The sequence below is a fragment of the Sphaerodactylus townsendi genome, linkage group LG04 (genome assembly GCF_021028975.2).
Source record: "Sphaerodactylus townsendi isolate TG3544 linkage group LG04, MPM_Stown_v2.3, whole genome shotgun sequence".
NCBI classification, from domain to species: Eukaryota; Metazoa; Chordata; class Lepidosauria; order Squamata; family Sphaerodactylidae; genus Sphaerodactylus; species Sphaerodactylus townsendi.
In genome coordinates this window covers 45,904,785-45,918,367 of record NC_059428.1, presented here as the reverse complement: position 1 = coordinate 45,918,367, position 13,583 = coordinate 45,904,785, and the positions used below count along the sequence as shown (strand labels likewise).

Sequence of the window (13,583 nt, the reverse complement as noted above, 5' to 3'; positions counted from 1 at the left end):
GGTAAATATGCATTTTTACTTAATTTTTTAAAATTCCTCATTGTACTTTGTACATACAATGTATGAATTTGCAAGAAAAAAGAGGAAAAAGCCTTTGGGACTATAGATCTCAATTTCAGTCTGATTTTTTTCCACAAAAAAAGAATGTCAGTTTGCAATACTGCAGCACCATGGAGGTCATCTGTGTTTAGAAATCACATTTGCAAGCACAATATACCACATAGGAACAATAGTAACATTAAGGTTAAGGTGAATGTTGCCACTGATTTCAGTGGGATGCTGCCTGCACACTTATGGTTAAAACCTCTTCTAGCAAACATGGAGCTATACAGTATAAACAGAACTGTTCCATCCCCTTTTCCACTGCAGCCTGCTTTGCCCTTCAAATCCATTCCCATTGGACCCCTGAGAACAGTGTGGGAAGATTTAATGAACATCTACCATGGAAAGACTGAAGTGGGTGAAAATTGCCCCTCCCTTCTTACATGGGTGCCTTCTACGAACAGAAAACAAAAGATAAGATCCAAGCTGTATGTGTTGATGCCTTTTATCTATTTGACCATATAAATTTGTTTCCCTTGTTTCTCCCTATCAAAACTGTGACAAGTTCTTTTGGTTTAACTTTTATTAACAAGGTTACATAAGCATGAGGTAATTTTTGTTCAATAACATACTGTCGTACTTTCAAAGGATATGTTGTTCATTTCAATTAATTATTTGTAGCCATGTCAGTAATTCTAAACTCACTGGATGGCAAGTGAAGAACACAAATACTAATTAATTAAATAAATATATTTCAAGAGACTTTCTGGCAATTTCATTAGCAATGCTAAAAATGGAATAAAAATGGAAAATAGATTTCACCACCTCCTTTGAAAACAGCCCCTTTCAGTCAAGATTCAAGGACATGGTGGGTAGTGTGAGTACCTGAATTTGTGAGTGTAAATGGATGATTCATTTGCAGAACTTTGAATCTGACGCCTTTTGGCACCATTTATTTCTCCCACATGCTCACATGTGTACACTACAGAAAAGATATACTGAGAAAGAAAATTTGCAAAATGAAATGTTGCTTAGCAAAAAAAAAACTTTTAACAATAATTCTGGCATTGTCCTAGTGATTCAGACATGGACTTGGGTTTCAAATTTCCACTTGGGACCTGATTACAGATTGCCTTGAGCTGCCATCTTGTACCTGCCCTCTGTAAATGTGGTCTCTTATCTTCCAACACTGTGTTTCGTTCCTCTACCAACGGCAACTAATGAGTTTGAACTGTATCATTCTAATGACTATTCATGTAGCCTGCTTGGAAATCTTGTCTTGTCGTATTTTTTTTAAAAAATGTGTGTGTGTGTGGAAGGAAAAAGGGAGGGATAGCTCTTGTGTGCAATCCAAAACTCTTTATAAAACACTATTTAAATGGATAGACAAGGTTAAACACAACAGCATTTCTCCTTTGTTACGATAGTGTCTGAAAAGTGAAATTCAAATATATTGTAGAATACAAATGTATAGCACCCCTCGTAGCATTTGGTGCCCACAATTATACTAAACATCCAATCCGATACTAAGTAGTGCTATTAATTGAACATATTTTACATCGAAGAAGCTGTTTACTGGCCTACCTCTGAGAAACTTACAACAGGAATAAAAGCTATTAACTTGCAGCCAACCCATGAAATTATTACTGCAAACATTCATTATTTTATGAAGCAGTCTATTGACAGTCTTTAGCCAGCGGAAAGAATTATGTACTCATAGCAGAGCAGAACACCATAACTGGAGTTTAGCTTCTAAATTCATCATTGTGCTTGTAAACCCGCAGTAATGCTTCAGTTTATTAGGAATAAAATCTGTATTTTTTTTCTGATTGTACTATAACCTCACTAGATAGAAAATCCAGTGTTTGAAGTGATGGAATGCCAGAATACCCATAAGACATATATTGTGTCACTGATCTTCAATGAGGGGCAATTTCATGCAGCACATGCAAGTCAAATGACTAGAGCAATTTTTATGTTAGCTCCCACACATTTGTGCAAGTGTTCAGGAGCTAACATCTAGCTAATTTGAGGTATGTGCAATAAATCATGTTTTCTTCAGCTAATTTTCTGATCATCAATTTTTCCCCAACTACTGATTATAGGAGACATTCTACCAGCACAAAAGCACATAATATTTTGAATCTAATTAGCTTTTCCACTTGTGAAAAAGGGAGAGCAGGGTCCCCTTTATTCAAATGCTGGGGATCATGGGGCGTGCATCGACAAAAGCCATGTAACATCAGGATTATAGTAAGGAGGGTAACTGAGCAAGATGGACTGAATAAGCTGGCTGGATCCAACCCAATAGAAGGTACTTTTGCCATTCTGCTTCTGCAGTCCTCTCACTGATAGGATTGTAATAATGCTGCTTCCAAGTGATATAGGCTGCAATTGGGTGCCATTCATAAAATTGTTGTTCCTTAAATGATTGGAAAATGCTTATTCTGACAATCCTTGCAGTTTTGAAAGTATATTGACCAAACAGTCTATATGAAATAATTTTTCTACCTGATTTCAAAAACTCATTACTTTGATAATCTCTTTGGAAACATAACAGATGGTTCATTGCTGGCATGTTAAATGCTCTGAGAGTTTAGCGTGGGGTGGGATTCTGCCCATCCTGGAAATACTGTTGTTCAGGGCATATTTTTGTGTTATAAGATGAAAACATCCATACTGTACTAAAGTGTACTGGAGACTTCCTTTAAGTAAATTGATAAATCAGCTATAATTACAACAAAGTGATTCTGAATTTAAACGGAGATATCCACTTACATGTGATTTCCATTTGCCAATACACTCTGGCAAATACATTTGATATGTTAGCCCAACTAGAAAATGAAATTTGACACTCCTTGCAAGATAATCACATAAATGGTTTTTACACTTAGTCGGTCAATGAAAACATTGTAATTTCTTTTATATGTGTCTGGAAAGCACATTTATATTGCATTTTTAAAAACTGTCACTCATATAAATCTGGAGATTTTATAGGTACAGTAGTTTCAGGTACTACTAAAGATTAATGTATAGATAAAAGCAGAATCTATATATTTATAAAGATATTTTGAAATATAGAATATTTTACAAACTGGTACTCTCTATCTAACATAGCCAGGTATTCAGCAAAATCTTATTGCACATGCAGAAGACATTGAACAAACCTTGTTACCCATAAATGACCTGGAAGTAGGGGTGGGTAGCATGGTGGCCAAGTTTGCGGATGATACCAAATTAGGTAGGATGGTGAGAACCGTAAAGGATTGCGAAGAGCTCCAAGCAGACCTTTCTAAATTAGGTGAGTGGGCTAAGAAATGGCAAATGCAGTTCAATGTAGCAAAATGTAAAGTGATGCACATAGGGGCAAAAAACCAAAATTCACATACATGGTTCAGGGATCAGGGCTATCAGTCACAGAGCAAGGCCATTTCCGCACAGCCACGCTGGGGGTTCGCATGAACGGTCCCAGTAACGAACGGGAAGACGGCGCCACGGAGCGCCGTCGTCCGATCGACCTACCTTCCCTGTGACTGTCCGGCGCATTGCCGAGGCCAGGGGACACGCCCCACCTGCCCTGCGCGACCGCTCCAGAGTCGCAGGGCAGGGGGGGGGCATGTCCCCAGGCCTTGGCGATGCGCCGGATGGTCGCAGAGAAGGTAGGTCGATCGGGCAAAGGGAGGAGGGATGGTGCCTTCCAGCCGCTGCTGTTCGCACGGTAGCAGCTGGAAGCCGCCGTTTTCCCAAAACCTCATTTCGAGGGGCGAGAGGTGGGAAGAAATGGCGACTTCATGCCGCTGTGGGGAGGCATGCAAGTGCGGCGCAGCTCTTGAAGCAGCTGTACTTGCGAACAGCTCCCTGGGGACGGTGTTTTTGCCATCCCCAGGGCGCTGTATTGGGCCCATGCGGAAAGGGCCCAAGAAAGGGTTTTGGGCGTCTTAGTTGATAGTTCCATGGGAATGTCAACTCAATGCATGGCAGCTGTGAAAAAGGCAAACTCTATGCTGGGGATAATTAGGAAAGGAATTGATAATAAAACTGCAAAGATTGTCATGCCCTTATATAAAGCAGTGGTGCGACCGCACTTGGAGAACAGTGTTCTGTTCTGGTCGCCACATCTCAAAAAGGTTATTGAAGAGATTGAAAAAGTGCAGAGAAGGGCAACAAGGATGATTGAGGGACTGGAGCACCTTCCTTATGAGGAGAGGCTGCAGCGTTTGAGACTCTTTAGTTTGGAGAGGAGATGTCTGAGGGGGAATATGATTTAAGTCTATAAAATTATGCATGGGGTAGAAAATGTTGACAGACAGAATTTTTTCTCTCTTTCTCACAATACTAAAACCAGGAGGCATACATTGAAAATGCTGGGGGGAAGAATTGGGACTAATAAAAGGAAACATTTCTTCACTCAATGTGTGATTAGTGTTTAGAGTATGCTGCCACAGGAGGTGGTGATGGCCACTAACCTGGATAGCTTTAAAGGGGGCTTGGATAGCTTTAAAAGGGGTATGGAGGAGAAGTCGATCTTTGGCTACCAATCTTGATCCTCTTTGATCTGAGATTGCAAATGCCTTAGCAGACCAGATGCTCGGGTGTACTGTTAGGCACACCAAGGGTAGGCAGGATGAGTACAGACACTGCTGTCTTAAAAGCCTGTTTCCCCCCAACTCACCATTACTCAGTCTGGTAACACTTTGGACCTGTCCAGTTGCTGCTTTAAAAAACGTGTTCTCTTTAATTAACAAATCCTTTGCCATCGTTTTGCAGGTCAAGAAGTCAGAGGGTTCCATTATGAGAATATGCAGGGGCACAGCTACAGAAAATGACACCCAGGGCAAACACTGAAATTGCTCTGAACAACCCTAGTTGTGTTAACAGGAAGGAAGGAAGGAAGGAAGGAAGGAAGGAAGGAAGGAAGGAAGGAAGGAAGGAAGGAGGGAAGGAAGGAAGGAAGGAAGGAAGGAGGGAAGGGAAGGAGGGAAGGGAAGGAGGGAAGGAAGGAGGGAAGGAAGGAGGGGAGGAAGGAAGGAGGGAGGGGGGGAGGGGGGGAGGGAGGGAGGAGGGAAGGAAGGAAGGAAGGAAGGAAGGAAGGAGGGAAGGAAGGAAGGAAGGAAGGAAGGAAGGAAGGAAGGAAGGAAGGAAGGAGGGAAGGAAGGAGGGAAGGAAGGAAGGAAGGAAGGAAGGAAGGAAGGAAGGAAGGAAGGAAGGAAGGAAGGAAGGAAGGAAGGAAGGAAGGGACAGACACATTCACACTGTGGGAAGAATGGAAAGAAGAAAGGCAGATAGAGAGGAAAAGGGGAAGGCAGAGAAAGAGGGAAAGAGAGAGCAAGGGAAAAGAGAAAAAGGGATGAAGAATGAAGGAAGTGAGAAAAAGGGGAAAGAGAAAGAAAGGGGGAAGAGAGAGCTTTGGTAGTGGTGGTGAGGAGGTAGGGGAGAAACATCACGCTCATTCCCTACCTCAACCCTCACTACCCCTACTAAAGCCTGTGTGATTGCTAGGACAGTGATTCTGGGCTGCTGGGCTCTCAGCAGGGAAATCCACAGGAGTCTAAGGATTCCCCTATCCAGAATTCGGCAGCTCAGCATGGCCTCCAAAGCCGTTCTTCACTGAGGAAGAACCATGGAGACCATGCTGGGGTGGCGACTCCAGGTGGTGGGTTCTGGGTGGGGAAATTCTTGAGCCTGAGAATTCCCCCACTCAGAATCTGGCACCCCAGCAGGTGGCAGAGTCAGGGTGGGGAGGCACCAAAGGGAAGACTGGTGTGTGGGGGAGGCACAGGAGGAGGAAGCAGCAGGCAGCACAATACTTCTCCAGCTCCTTGCTCCTGGGAGGGGCAGGCAGCTGAATATGCCCCCCACTTCACCCACAGGAGTGGCACCCAGGGCTCCTGTCTGCCCTCATGATACCTATGAACATATTATCTGACCTTTGTATACACAGGACATCCATGGCGTCATGTTTGAACTGAAATATAATCACAAATCTAAAACTCTAAACAGTGGTAATGTAATTACTTCTAAGAAGATTAAGTTTTTTTGTTAACTTCACTGTCTGCAGGGCAATTTTACCATATTTGATGTCGACTATTTCTTTTTATTCTTCCAGCCTTGAACAGAAACTAACAGTTACTGAATAAAATTGAAGGACAGTAAGTCATTATACAAACCATTTTTTCCTCCATCTTTGCTTGCAGCCAGATTATTTTTAACCTCTCTCTTGTATACTATGTGATAAACTAAAAATGATAAACAAAATGGCTAAAATCTCAATCATTTTTTGCATTGCCACCACCTCTAAGCCAGCTCAGATAAAGAGTTTTGTTATGTTCCTTTGTGGTAGTCAGGTTTCACCAAACCTCTGCAGGGTGACAGTCAATCTACTGGTTTCAGCAAGTCTCTGCAGGAAAATTGTTAATCTATATTTAGCATCCCCTAAGAGAGAACACTTTTTCTCTGCAGCTCTCAGCAAAGCTGACTTGGCATGTTGGTGGTTCTGTTAAGGAGGATGCTGTCCCTTGATCTGCGATGGGACAGCTCAGTTACATAGAAGTAAAATATAATGGTGTATGATGACTGTTCCTGCACGCACCTGGCAATGCTGATGTGTGTATGTTCTTGAGAATCCTTATCACCATGTAATGAAACCATTTCAAATATTAACATATTAATTCCTACACATGAAGCTGCCTTATGTCAGATCATTAGTCTACTCTAAGGTCATTATTGTCTTACACTTGAAGATCTCAACTGTATACCTGATCCTTCTTTACTAGGGATTCTGAGAGTTGAACCTGGGACATTCTGTACCCAAAGTATCACTGAACCATGGCCCGTTTCCCTAAGACAGGATGATATTAATCTCTACATTTTATAGTAAAGAGCATGATGAGAGAAAGGTTGGCATTTTGGCTATTAACATTTGTGTAAGTAGTGGTGGTATTTCTCTCTGGTAAGAGATACCCTTTTCTTTACAGAAGAGTGCACAGTGAAGCTTATCCGGGCATGTGTGTGTGCTGAGAACAAAATATACTTGGAACCAGTTCATAGTTTCAAACTAAAATAAGGAGACTTTTTTAGAGAACTGAATGCTGGATAGGAATGTAAAGAGACAGGTTTTCTATTCTCTAAGTAGCTGGATGCAGAGAGATGCTGTCTGCATCTCTCCACACATTTTACTTTTATTTTATTTCAAATTTATTTCAGGTTTTACCCTGGTAAAAACTGTTCTTTGTGCAGTGAACAACATCATCATGAATGTACAAACATACAAAATAAAACATCTAACTACATTACGTTCCAGTTTTAAAACCTATGTAATTTACATATCAGCAACTTGGTGACATAAAAAAGTCAAGCTTCCCAAACAGTAAGTATTGGAGGGGACCTCTACAAGATCCTCCTCTCAATTTAAATGCAGTATTCCAGGGAACTCCCCCCCCCCCTTTCCTAATTCCTGAAATATCAAGGAGGAGCAAGAAAAAACAAGAAAAAGTGAAGGGAAAGGAAAGGAGAGCAAAAGGAGAAACGAGAAGGGAGGGGGAGAGGGGGCCAGATTTCATGTCAAACCCTGGCTGGCTTAACTGAATGTTTGATAGAACATTTCGGTTTTCAATGCCCTGTGGAACTTTACCATGTTCTGCAAGGTCTAAATCTCAAATTGTAAAGAGTTCCAACAACAACAACAACAACAACCCTGGCCCTAGTTGAAGCCAGCCGGTATTCTTCGAACTGGGATTTCTAGAACTCTTGAATTTGAAGAACAAAGAGCCCTTCAGGGATGATATTAAGAGATTCAGTCCCAAAGATATGAGGGCCTCAGATTGCTCAGGGCTTTGAAGGTCAGCACCAGCACTTTGAATCTGATCCAGAACTCAACAGTGCAGTTGGCAAAATGCAGGTGTAATGTGCAATCACATTGAGGTCCCAGTGAGGACCCTCGCTGCTGCATTCTGGACTACTTGTAATCTCTGGAGTGACCAAGGGAAACCCAGCAAGTGGGCTAGTCTGAAGGTGACCGTTGCCTGGATTACTGTGGCTAAATCGGGGCAGAACACGTAGGGGGCCAGCTGCTTTACTAGGAGGAGATTGCAGAATGCCAATGACCATTACATGGTGCGCAAGATGGAGAAATCTGCGTGCAGGAATGGTAGTGTGTGGAGGAGAAGAAAACAGAAAGGAGTAGCAAACATCAAAGGGATGGTGTCAGAGCATTAGAGAAAAACTGCCCAGTGTCTTGGCCCCTCTACCTTTTTGACTCGCTAATCAGTCCCCCTCTACCATTAAGGCAGGAGACATCGCAAAGTCCTTCACTTCCAACAAGCAGTTCCACCATCACTCCATTTGCCTGCAGTACATCCATGCCAATTCTGCAGCACAAATGCAGTATCATAGTCATATATTTGCTGATGCAATATTTGGTAAATTCCTTGCAAAGTACTCCACTGGTGACTTGAAAGACTTCAGTGTTCAAGTTGATATTATTAGGTATTTATTTCAGTAGTTATTTCTTGGTAGCATTGTTTGTGAATGTGTCTATCTGTTGGAACAATGAGTTTTCAAGATAAGAGTTTTCTTTAAAAAATAATCTTAATAGCCTTACTCTTTGTATCATAAAACCAACGCTCAGAGTTGTAATTACTCATGTTCTCTTCAAAAGCATTCTTTAGCATGCAAAGTAAATTTATCTTTCCACAGGAAAGAAGCAATGCACAAAAATGAATGCCATTACCCATAAGGGTAATATTTATATCACATAAAAGTATATGCACAAGGTATAGTATACTTTCCATGTTTATCTTTTCTGGCTCAGCACTCCTTAAATATAATTAAACCCTTTTTGAAGTAGTTCTTTTTTACTCACAACCTGTGTGGACTGAAATGGAATTACACATGCTAGTTCAGTTCCCTGTTACAACTGTAGCTACCAATTTTTCAATGATCTCTTTCCATTTCTGCTTGTCTGAGGGAGCTCCTGCATGTTGATTAGCCCTGGAATAATGTTTTAGTATGTAAATACTCAGCTCTTGTAGGATGCTGGCCTGGTCTTTTTGGCCTTACTATTGGATTGTGTGATCGGAAAGTGTGAATTTCAGCCTTCTTATTTCTGGGTAAAACCAGCACTGGTAAGGATGTTGCTTCAGGAAAGCTTTGTGCCTTTAAAGATATTCTCATTGAGGAGCATTTCATAAATCTTGTCACCGTCCCTCCTCCCCCCACAGTCACCAGGTGTTCCTGAATACCATCTGAAAACCATTCCTCAGAAACTTTATTTATGGGAAGATTACATTAATTTTTTTAATCTTTTCCAACAGAACTGGTTATGCATATTTCATTTTTACATGGGGCAATCTTTAGCCTTTGCTTGCTAAAGTAAGCCACAGCCAAGTGAACAAGACACCTATGGGACCAAATGAATTCTGTGCTCTAGTCTTTATAAGCTGAGAACAAAGAATTTTGGACAATTAAATAGGCATTCATGGTTGTAGTCATGACTATTCTGCTGACACTAAGGTCTGTGAATATCACAAAAGTCGCAAGGCCCTATCATACATCTTACTGTTAATGCATTTAAAATACCTTCTTATCTACTGTAAATCTCCCCTCAGAACAGCAGTGTGAGTACAAAGAGACCTCTTTGTGTTGGAAGACATATTTTGAATAGAACAAGATTTACTCTTTGATAGTAGCAGACAGAGTTGGCTGTAATTATTAGAAATAATTCCAAGAATAAAAAAAAAGTCAGACCCCTTTCAGCCATGTTAGCAAGCTGATGCAAACATGATTTTTATGCAGAGTCAGGCCCTGCAGGATGAGTAAGAACAGGCAGAACTAGTAGTCCAATGGAAGGGTCAGTATTTATTCAGATAGTTATACCCTTCTCTTCTCTCCAGTGAGGACCCAAAGTGGCTTTCAATATCATTATCTCCTCCTTCTATTTTTTACTGTCACTTAAATCCTGTGATGTACATTATACTGAGGGGGAGAGAGAATGTGTTGACTGATTGAAGGTAGCCAGGCAAGCTTGCATGACTAAGTGGGGTTTTGAACTCGGGTTTCCCAGGCTGTGGGTCAACACTGTAGCAACTATAGTACATTGGCTCCCAGTAGGCTTATGTCTTTGGTGATCTGTCTAGCTCTTTAATAACTTGTTGAAATAATTATCTAATGAAAAAGAAGAAATCATATCTGGTATATTTAGTGCAGAATTATTGGCTATATTTGTGGGCACTAATGTCACTGAGACCCACAACTGAAAAACTGTAGGTGTACTAAAATAACTGCAGTTCCCCATCCCCATCAATAGGTAGAGATTTGTTAGGTATAATTCTCTTGCTTAAGTCATGGAGAAGGCCATTTTCTAGGTTCAGTGATTACAGACCTTTGGAACCAAACATGCAAGCAATAAATACAGGAAATGATAGTGACTCACCTGGCCCAGAGCATCTATTCAACTAGTCAGAACAAATGGCTCTAGCCAGTCTCATAGCATAGAGCAAATATGTAAGAGAGAACCCACATCAAAGCATGTCAGCTAATGGATCTCCTGGCTGTCTTTCCTCTATACAGTTCTGTGATCCTTGTTGTACAAATGCTGTCCTTTACTCTAGCTAACTGCCTGAAGAAATGTGTGTTTGGCATCAGACACATTGAAGAAAAATGGTGTTCTTAATGTGAACAGTACCTTATCTCTTTTTCATTGGTAATGCTACTGGTTGCTGAAACAAGTTCTTCTTCCTTTCTTGCAGGAATCATTTTATCTTGCTATACTGGTATATTTCTTGCAGAAAAATAGATAATAAACTAACCTGTAAAAAAAGAAGGAAAGACCTAATACAGCAGAAACAACACTATCTGTTACAATATTGCTCATTACCAATGTTTGGAAGGCACAACACTGCTATGATGTGACCCTTCCTAGTCAGCCTTGTTTATTTTATTTTATTTTAATTATGTGTCACTCTTCCCCTTGCATGCTCAGGGCAGTTTCCAACATTTATAATAAATCAAAAATTAAAAGCATGAATAACAACAATTAAAATCCGTCTAGTGAATAAAATCACATTTTGTTAAAATAACACAAATAACTCCGCCAATATAAGCTATAAACAAAATAACAATATATAAATAAACAATATAAACAATACATAATAACCAACATCAACATATACAAGTCACAACCAGGCAGCAAGGGACAGATGACAGTACTTATACCTCAGTCGTATGATGCATAGAGTAGAAGGATAGCTATAAACCTTCCATTCAGAAACTCGAACAATCTTTTCTAGGATAATAGGTTGAATCTCTTTCTAATCTCCCCAGCAGCCTGAAAACAACAACCATTTTGCTAGGAAAAACCCCAAATCTACTGAGAAAGAATAACTTCATGAGGTACACTACCACAGTGTAGCTTATATTAACTCTTTACAAGTAGTACACTCGATAACATGCCAGTATAAGCCAAACTGTGGCATATTGTCACATGAAATTTCCCGTATTAGGTTATCTCCGAGTTGTAAATATAAGGGCTATTATGGTTTTTCTATGATCTTTGCCTTTTATGAGGACTTGTGTATTCCATTTGGCATCAAATTTACAATTGTTCAGATACTGGCTGTGGAGATGGGCCAGAATGTGTATAAATTTGTTTAATCAAGAAATATGGAAAATCCAAATGAACCAAAGAAGCAAAGAATCAAAATGGGAGCTTCTGTGTAAGTGACCAGCAAGCCTGCATTTTTGAAACAGGTCAAAAAGGCATGTTACCAGTTTGCTAGTGACTATGCAAACAAGCAAGATAACATCTTTGACATCTTGGCACTGAGGGCCTACGTGACAGCAGACAGATGCAATTTTATAACTTGGGTTTTTGGGTTAGAAATGAATGTGATTAGTTAAATCAACAAAGTGTTTTTCTATATAGTTAAATGAACACATAAATGATAAGTGATTCACATGTATTTGTATTTTACTATAATTCTATTGTCTTAGAATCATTGTATAAGTCTTAGAACCATATTTTAACATTTCAAACTGGGGAATTGTTAGAATCATTTCATGCTGGGAAAAGTAAGTTTTATGATCCAATGGAATGCTGCATTGCCTTAGGGATAGCTATCTCTGGGAGAAACCTAGCAAAACGGGTTTTTCTTGGAGGAACAAGCTACCTTTTATTACTGTCCTTTGTATATGCATAGAGGCCATAAGCTAACAGCATGTAGCGTTTGAATACGTAGGAATATAGGCTGCCTTCATGTGACCAGTTCTGACCAATTAGATTTTTAAGGTATATGAATCATAATACGTGGAACAAAAGGGGAGGACTGTGTGACGTTTTTGCATCTACAAAAACTCAGGTTTTCCTATACTGGGCGTGCCTCCTTCGAGAGCCACCCAGGAGAGGGCAATCTCCTGTAACATTCTAAACATTGTATTGGGGCGTGCCTCTCCTTTGGGAGAGTTCACATTCTGTAAATTGATCTAAATTCTGCTAAGTAAAACTGTCTGTCTGTTTTCTAATGTCAGATGTCTTTTGCTTTATTTCAAATTTTAAGTTTTTCTTAAAACTAACTCAGCTGTGTAGGACCAGAGAGCGGCCCTGGCCCCACAGGCTGTTGTATTTTCAACTGGCTATCATCCATTTTTGTTTCTTATTCTTAGCATACAACAGGTGCAGTGATACCCAATAGATACACCCTATTCAGGATGAAGACAGAGGCTATAAGATCATGGCCTACAGATTCCTCCCTTTAAGGTCCTTCCTGATTAAACATTTTGGAAAATCTGAAAGCCTGCACAATATGTTGTGTTGTTCTGGTTGGTCTTTCTATGAAACAACAAGGCAACATATATTTTTGTTTATTTAATGTGGGAATAATGTTCTTGCTCAGATTGTTCAGGACACTCCACATCTATATACTGATATTTGTGGGAGAGGAGTAAGCATTTTTAAGAGAAAGTACCACATGTCCAAAGCATGGATGTTGTAACATCTGTCTTACAGGCAGATGATGTTAGTAAATATTAGTAAAGAGTGGAAGACAGGAGATAAGGGCCCAAAACCTGCATTATGAGTATGTTGAAGTGAACTCCCAAAGGTAAAGCTCATTTTTGGTGGTAGGTGCCAACAGTGATGATTCTAAGGGGTGGGAAGAAGAGGAGAAAGTAGGACTACAGACCAAAGGCATAGGCCTACTTATTAATCACATATATTCAGAAAAAAGATAGAATGAGATCATATGATGGGGCTTTGTAATCTCCAACCGGTGTCATGCCCCCTTTCTGTTCCCCAACTCTAGAAGAAGAAGAAGAAGAAGAAGAAGAAGAAGAAGAAGAAGAAGAAGAAGAAGAAGAAGAAGAAGAAGAAGAAGAAGAAGAAGAAGAAGAAGAAGAAGAAGAAGAAGGAGCAGGAGCAGGAGCAGGAGCAGGAGCAGGAGCAGGAGCAGGAGCAGGAGCAGGAGCAGGAGCAGGAGCAGGAGGAGTTTGGATTTATATCCCCCCTTTCTCTCCCGCAGGAGACTCAAAGGGGCTTACAATCTCCTTGC

At 40.5% G+C, this 13,583-nt stretch overlaps 1 long non-coding RNA gene across 1 annotated transcript; it reads left to right on the top strand.

Moving 5' to 3' along the window:
* Positions 1–378: 378 nt before the first annotated feature.
* LOC125431666 lies at positions 379–6,927 on the top strand. The gene is made up of 3 exons (XR_007244331.1): positions 379–530; positions 6,149–6,191; positions 6,816–6,927. It is a non-coding gene; the product is annotated as an uncharacterized LOC125431666 (long non-coding RNA).
* Positions 6,928–13,583: the final 6,656 nt, after the last annotated feature.